This window comes from Enhydra lutris, unplaced genomic scaffold (assembly GCF_002288905.1).
Source record: "Enhydra lutris kenyoni isolate GAN:26980312 unplaced genomic scaffold, ASM228890v2 scaffoldscaffold37, whole genome shotgun sequence".
Lineage (NCBI taxonomy): Eukaryota > Metazoa > Chordata > Mammalia > Carnivora > Mustelidae > Enhydra > Enhydra lutris.
The window spans coordinates 9,732,236-9,738,713 of NW_019154121.1; the positions used below are offsets into that span (position 1 = coordinate 9,732,236).

The window sequence follows — 6,478 nt, forward strand, 5'->3', positions numbered from 1 at the left end:
CTGATTCTGCTTTTTGTTTGTTTATTCATCTGTTGTTGTTATTATTGTTTTTAGATTCCACTTATGAGTGAATTCATGTGGTATTTGTCTTTCTACACCTCAGTAACATATTTCACTTTGCATGATACCCTCAAGTCCCTTGCATTTTGATATAAATTTAAGAATCAGCTTATTGGCTTGATTGGTGGCAAAGGCAGTAGAATGTCAGCTCCAAGATCTTACCAGGAGGCTGCTAGGCCTTCCTTGGTGCCAGCCATGCCCCATTCCATGAAGAGATGGTGGTGCTCAACAGTTCCTTCCCCGTGCCTCCTGCACTCCTACCATGGCCGATCAGGGGTTGGTGACCGGTAGAGGTGGGAAGGGCCCAAATCCTCCTGGTACTGCACCCAGCCAGTGCCCATCCCTAGTGCCAGTACAACTGCTGGGCAGATGGTCTGCATGCAGCAACCAGTATCCTTCTTCAGCTCCACGCCCAGTCCAGAGGTGTTGTCCTTCCTGCAACAAGGCGCTTGTGACACAGCTTTCCTGTCATGCCAGCGCCCTCAGCTGGCTCTCCTGTGGGAACCTGTGTCTGCTGGGGTACATTAGCGGGCAGCTGCTTCATCCCTTTCTGTGTAGACACCCTGCAGTATGTGGGCCTCTGCTGTCCCAACTGCAAAACTCTCCTAGGCACCTACAAGTGTTTGCAGGACTCAGCTGGACCTGGAAGGAGCAGCATCTGCAGAAAGTGCTCTCTGGCTCTCACCCCCTGCTGCCCCTGGTGGGAGTTCCACCTTGGTGATCTCATCTCTCCAGGGGCTTCAACTTTGTGTCTTATCTTGAGGAAAACATATTGCAAAGGTAACACACTTCCAGAACCCCTGAGATTGCTTGCTTGGAGTGGTGCACAGGCCATGCAAAGACATTCACCTTGAGTGCTGGCTCAAGGGTTTCCTGCCTCCCGTGACCCCAAGTCACCCCATCTAACAGTGACCATTGCCCTGTCTGGTAATCTAACATTGGCCAGCTTCTTTCCTTGCTTCTGTAGCCCTCTCTGGGAGCAGTCTCAAACACAGAAGTCATGATTGCCTTATTTTTGAGACTCTTCTGGCCTGAATACAGCTGACTCAGCCTTAAGTGTCTGCAATCATGTTCATCAAAGTCATCTGTTCCCACTTCTGACTTCTGACTTTGCTTCAGTTGGTGCAGGACCCCCCTCCCCGCCCAAAAAAAAGAAGAAGATTCAGCTTGCTAATTTTTGCAAACAATAATAATAAATAAATAAAGCCAGCTGGGATTTTGATAGGGATTCTCTTAAATCTTTAGATAAATATGGGGATTATTGCCATTTTAACAATATTAAGTCCTCCAACTAATCAAAATACATGTTTTTCATTTGTATATATTAAAGATTTTGTTTATTTGTTTGACAGACAGAGATCATAAGTAGGCAGAGAAGCAGGCAGAGAGAGAGGGGGAAGCAGGCTCCCTGCTGAGCAGAGAGCCCGATGTGGGGCTTGATGTGGGGCTCGATCCCAGGACCTCGAGATCATGACCCGAGCCATAAGCAGAGGCTTTAACCCACTGAGCCACCCAGGCGTCCCTATATATATATATCTTTTTAAATTACTTTCAATAATGTTTCAAAGTTTCAGTATACAACTTTGTACTTTTGTTAAATACATTCTTAAATATGCTATTTTGGGGATGCTTTTAAAAAGGAAGCTTTTTCTATTCTATGTTAAGACAGATAATTGATATTTGTATATTGAACTTGTATTCTGCAGCATTTCTGAATTTTTAAAAATTACTTCAAAGAGTCTGTGAGTTTCTTAGGAGTTTCTAAACATGTAATCATGTCATTTGCAAATATGGTTTTTTCCTTTTAAATGTGGATATGTTTTAGTTAACCTTTTATTTATTTTGCCTAATTGTCCTGTGTACTGGGTCGAATACGTTCTTCTTCAAAATTCATGTCCACCAGCACCTCCGAATGTGATCATGTTTGGAAATAAGACCTTCGCAAGTATAACTGGTTGAATAAGATAAAGACATTCTGCCTTAGAAAAGATTCTAAAGCCAAGAGTTGGTGTTCTTGCAAAAAAGCTATGTGAAGAGACACAAACACAGAGACAGGGGAAATAACCAGGAGAAGATGGAGGAAGAAATTGGAGTGAAGCGGCTGTAAGACAAGGATGATAAAGATTGCTGGCAACTACCAGAAGTGATAAAGCGGCAAAGGATCCTCCCCTATAGTCTTCAGAGTGAGCATGACCTTGCCAACTTCTTGACTTTTAGCCTCTTTAATTGTGAGAGAATATATTCATGTTATTTTAAGCCACCCAATTTGTGATACTTTGTTGTGGAAAACTTGGGAAGTTAATGCATCATAGAAAAACATGGCTTTGGAGTCAGATTGACCTGAGGTGGATTCCAGCAGTCTGTCACTAATTAGCTCTGAGTCACTGAGCAAATAATTCAAGTTTTTTGGTGCCCTTTTCATCCTATGAAATGGGATTAAGGAAAACCACACATTGTGAAGTTTGTAATGGATAATTTGTAACTAATACTAATAAATTTTAAAAATCGTATTTATTATTGTTGCAGTTGTTGCTATTAAGTGAAACTGTGTACTAGTGGAGCTTCTATATAAAAAAGAATCCTAAAACTCAGTTCTCCTACTGAGGAAAATATCATAGACAGTTAACACGTCAGTTTGACAATTTCCTCTCTGTGCTTTTGGCTGAATTTGGATTATCCTCCTTGATTATGAATAGTTTCATGCTCTTCTGATTATAAAATATAAATTAGACTAGGGGCGCCTGGGTGGCTCAGATGGTTAAGCATCTGCCTTCAGCTCAGGTCATGGTCTCTGGGTCCTGGGATGAAGCCCCACGTTGGGATCCCTGTTCAGCGGGGAGGCTGCTTCTGCCTCTTACTCTCCCCCTGCTCATGGTCTCTCTCTCATTCCCTGTATCTCTCTGTCTCAAATGAATAAATAAAATCTTTTAAAAATATGTAAATTAGACTATTCTAAAGGGACAAATACCGTGCTTAGTAAACATCCATCCCATCACAGATCCCATATCTTCTGCTTAGATGGTCACCTTCTCCCCACCTTATCACTGAGATGACATTGCTTAACTCACCAAGAGTACATTCTACAAAGTCAGTTGAAACTGCAGCGTGGCTCTGACCATTCCAGAATGCAACAGAGCCAACATCATTAACAGGACAGGCTCTGCTGCTAACGGCTGCTTGTTTTCTTCCTGTCAAGTTTACATTTCCTAGGGTGAGAAGCTAGGTGAGATGAAATAGAGCAGGCTTTTAGAAAGCTCTTAACAGATGGGTTCTCTGACTGTTTATAGCCTGGAAGGATCAATAGAAATCTGTCACACACACACACACACACACAATCCTGCTCAAGGTAATGAGCATTGACGAATACAATTTTATTTGTACCCCTGCAAAATGTTTCTGGTCAGAGGTCGGCATTTGTGGGCAAATACTTGCCTCTGCTGTTTATTTTCTGGTAGAGGTTGTTGGAGGGCTCACTAGAGGGGATTATGAAACATTTAAAATACATATACTGTAATTTCCTCCTACCACCATCCACCTCACACATATACATATTCAATCATGTTTGTTGAGAAATTCTTGCACTTCAAAGAACAAGCATAGAACATGAATTCTGAAATCAGACAGATCTGAATGTCCCACTCACGAGCTGTGTGACCACTCAAAAACCACAATTTTCTGACTTATTAAATGGAAATTAATAGTATCAATTTCATGGGCTTTTGCTGATTCTGTTTACAAGCTTATCTCTTCCTTTAAACTAAACTGTTTGAGGAGAAGTCCTCTACATCTCCCACATCTAGAATAGTACTTAGTATATGTTAAGCATTCCACATATGTGTTAAACATTCCACTCTTGCTGAATGAAGGATGGGTAATGCTTAAATTACGTTTGCTACTTATATAGTGTTTAGTTTTTATCAAGTTACTTCACTTCTCTCCAACTCTTGTTTCCATATATGAGAACTATAGTAGATAATGTACAAAATAATGTCTTAGGTCTCTGCCACTGTTAATATTCATGAAGTCACCGATTGTTTCTAGTGGGGGAAGAGGAGATGGTGCTTCCATATGATAGTTTCTTTATTCGGATTGAATTTCACAGCCACTGAACTTTTTCCACAAAGCTTTCTCATTTGTATCCAAAGGCATGTGCTAAACTGAGTAAAATGCAATCCAGCAGAGCATGTACTACTTAGGAGAACCTTAGATCTTTATTTGAAATGTCTTTCTGGAGACTAAGAGAGTCAAGAATGAGGAATACGTCATCGCTCACCACTTTGTCATGATGTACATAGACATTATCTCAATAGTTTTTACCTCATTTGCAGAATAATCACATCTCCTTGCATTTGGGGGAAAAATCAGAGTGAGCCAAAGTGATATTGGCTTTAGGCAAAACATATGCTTCGTATTTATCAACGTTTTCAGCAATACCTAGATAGTCTCTACTGATGGTCCATTCTTAAGCCATTCCTGATTATAGCATTTCTCCCTTAAATCCAAAGTATCTTAAGCAACGTATCATAAGCACTACCTCCTTCCTCCCATCTTAGGCTGGAGGTGTTGGGTAATGGAAGTTCTGATATTTTCTTTTCCCATTTTGGAAGTTGGGCAATTCCAAGTTTATTTAAGGGAAAGGAAAATGAGTAAAGGCATATATTTTTCACACAGACTAACAAAGATGTAATCTTGCCCTCTAATTGAGGATTCAGAGAGAAGGCTGTGTGGTGTCATGAGGTGTCATACATACAGGAAACAAGTGGCAGCTGGTTGCTGTGGAGGTAGCTAATGTGCAAATTTGCTAATTAGAGAAATGCAAATTTTGAAGACATATTCTGTTATACCCTGGAGCCATGTTGAAGTAATCAGTGTAGGAAGGGTCCTAAATGGGCTCACCTTTGGGGGATCTTGGAACCAAGAGGTGCTTGCTTTACAGTTATTGGTACACATTGAAAGAGTAGCTACTGGTCTAGATGCAGAGAGTTTAAATACAGATGTGGTCTAAATTGTGAGAACAAAGAGAGGACTCTGATGGACTTTTCACCTGGGTATCACACTTGTGAAACCATTTGCCATCATGGCATCTCCTATCTTCCTGTTCTCTTCTCTGCCTTGACTCGATCTCAGATGGTCTAAGGTGCATAGTGTACTGGTGGTACAGGAAAGAAATGGGTTAAACCAGGAGGAAAATGGGGTTTAAACTACTGCTAGAGAGGTGCCTGGGTGGCTCAGTCGGTTAGGCATCTGCTTTCAGTTCAGGTCATGATCTCAGGGTCCTGGGATCGAGTCCCACATCAGACTCCCTGCTCTTTGGAGAATCTGCTTCTTCATCTTCTTCTGCTCCTCCCCCTGCTTGAGCTTGCTCTCTCTCTCTCTCTCAAATAAATAAATGAAGTTAAAAAAAAAAGCTATGGCTAGAGACACAAATTTAAATAAACACTCCATTGTTTTTGTTTTTTGGTTTTTTTTGGCCTAATGACCTGTAGATTTTTTTTCCCTTACTGAATTAACTGATTTTTAATTAAGTCAAATTAATTGACTGATTGTTTTTGACATATGTCTGCCTAAATATCTGGCTTCTAATGTTAAAGTCTTAACTTAAATTCACTGATTATCAGAGTATAGGTGAGTTGTTCTTAATTTCAAGTTTCAAGATTCCATGGAGATTCCTAAGTTGACATAAGGAAGTCTAGAGACCTTCCAGAACTGTGGGCAGTAGTGTATGTTAAAATGCATGTACATTTTTCTAAATAGAAGGTTAATGGCTTCCAGTATATTTTTCACAAGCGCTGAACCTTGGCCTCCAAATTTAAGAAGAGTGTTACTGGGTCTCATCACTAATATGGTTCATGCAATCCTGAATATGATGTCAGTCCAGTTCTCCTCAACTCTCACATTTGTATTCTCCAATGCAGGGTGTGTGGGGAGGTCATGTGACTTACAAGGTGTCATAACCATAGATGTCAAGAATCACAAGTCCCTGCTACTGTTATTGAATCCTGTAGGAATGTTGTCTTTGCTGTAGGGGAATGAAGATTTTAATTCATGTCTCATTTTTTTTCAGGGTTGCTGGGAAGATCAAGTGAGATGATTGTGAAAACTTCCTGTGAAAAGTAATTTTCCGAAAACAGACATGGATTATATTTATTTTAGAACAGGACTATTGTTAATTATTCACATGGATAGAAAAAAATAGTTAGAATACTTGATTTTTATTAGGGAAATGGCTCTTTGAACTATTTGGAAACGGTTTCTCATATATCTCTGCTGAAATAGAAAAGCTTACCCAGTAATGGTAGAGTAGGCATGATGATGGTTCATTGTTCATGTTTTGGTGGCTGGGAAAGGCAAGGCTCTCAGTTTGTTCATAATTTTGTGATTTGTATAGTTGTATATAGTTAATATAATATATAGTTAT

General features: G+C 40.2%; 1 pseudogene; it reads left to right on the forward strand.

Moving 5' to 3' along the window:
- The first annotated feature begins 201 nt into the window (after positions 1 to 201).
- On the forward strand, positions 202 to 914 carry LOC111154374 (annotated as a pseudogene).
- The last annotated feature ends 5,564 nt before the right edge of the window (positions 915 to 6,478 follow it).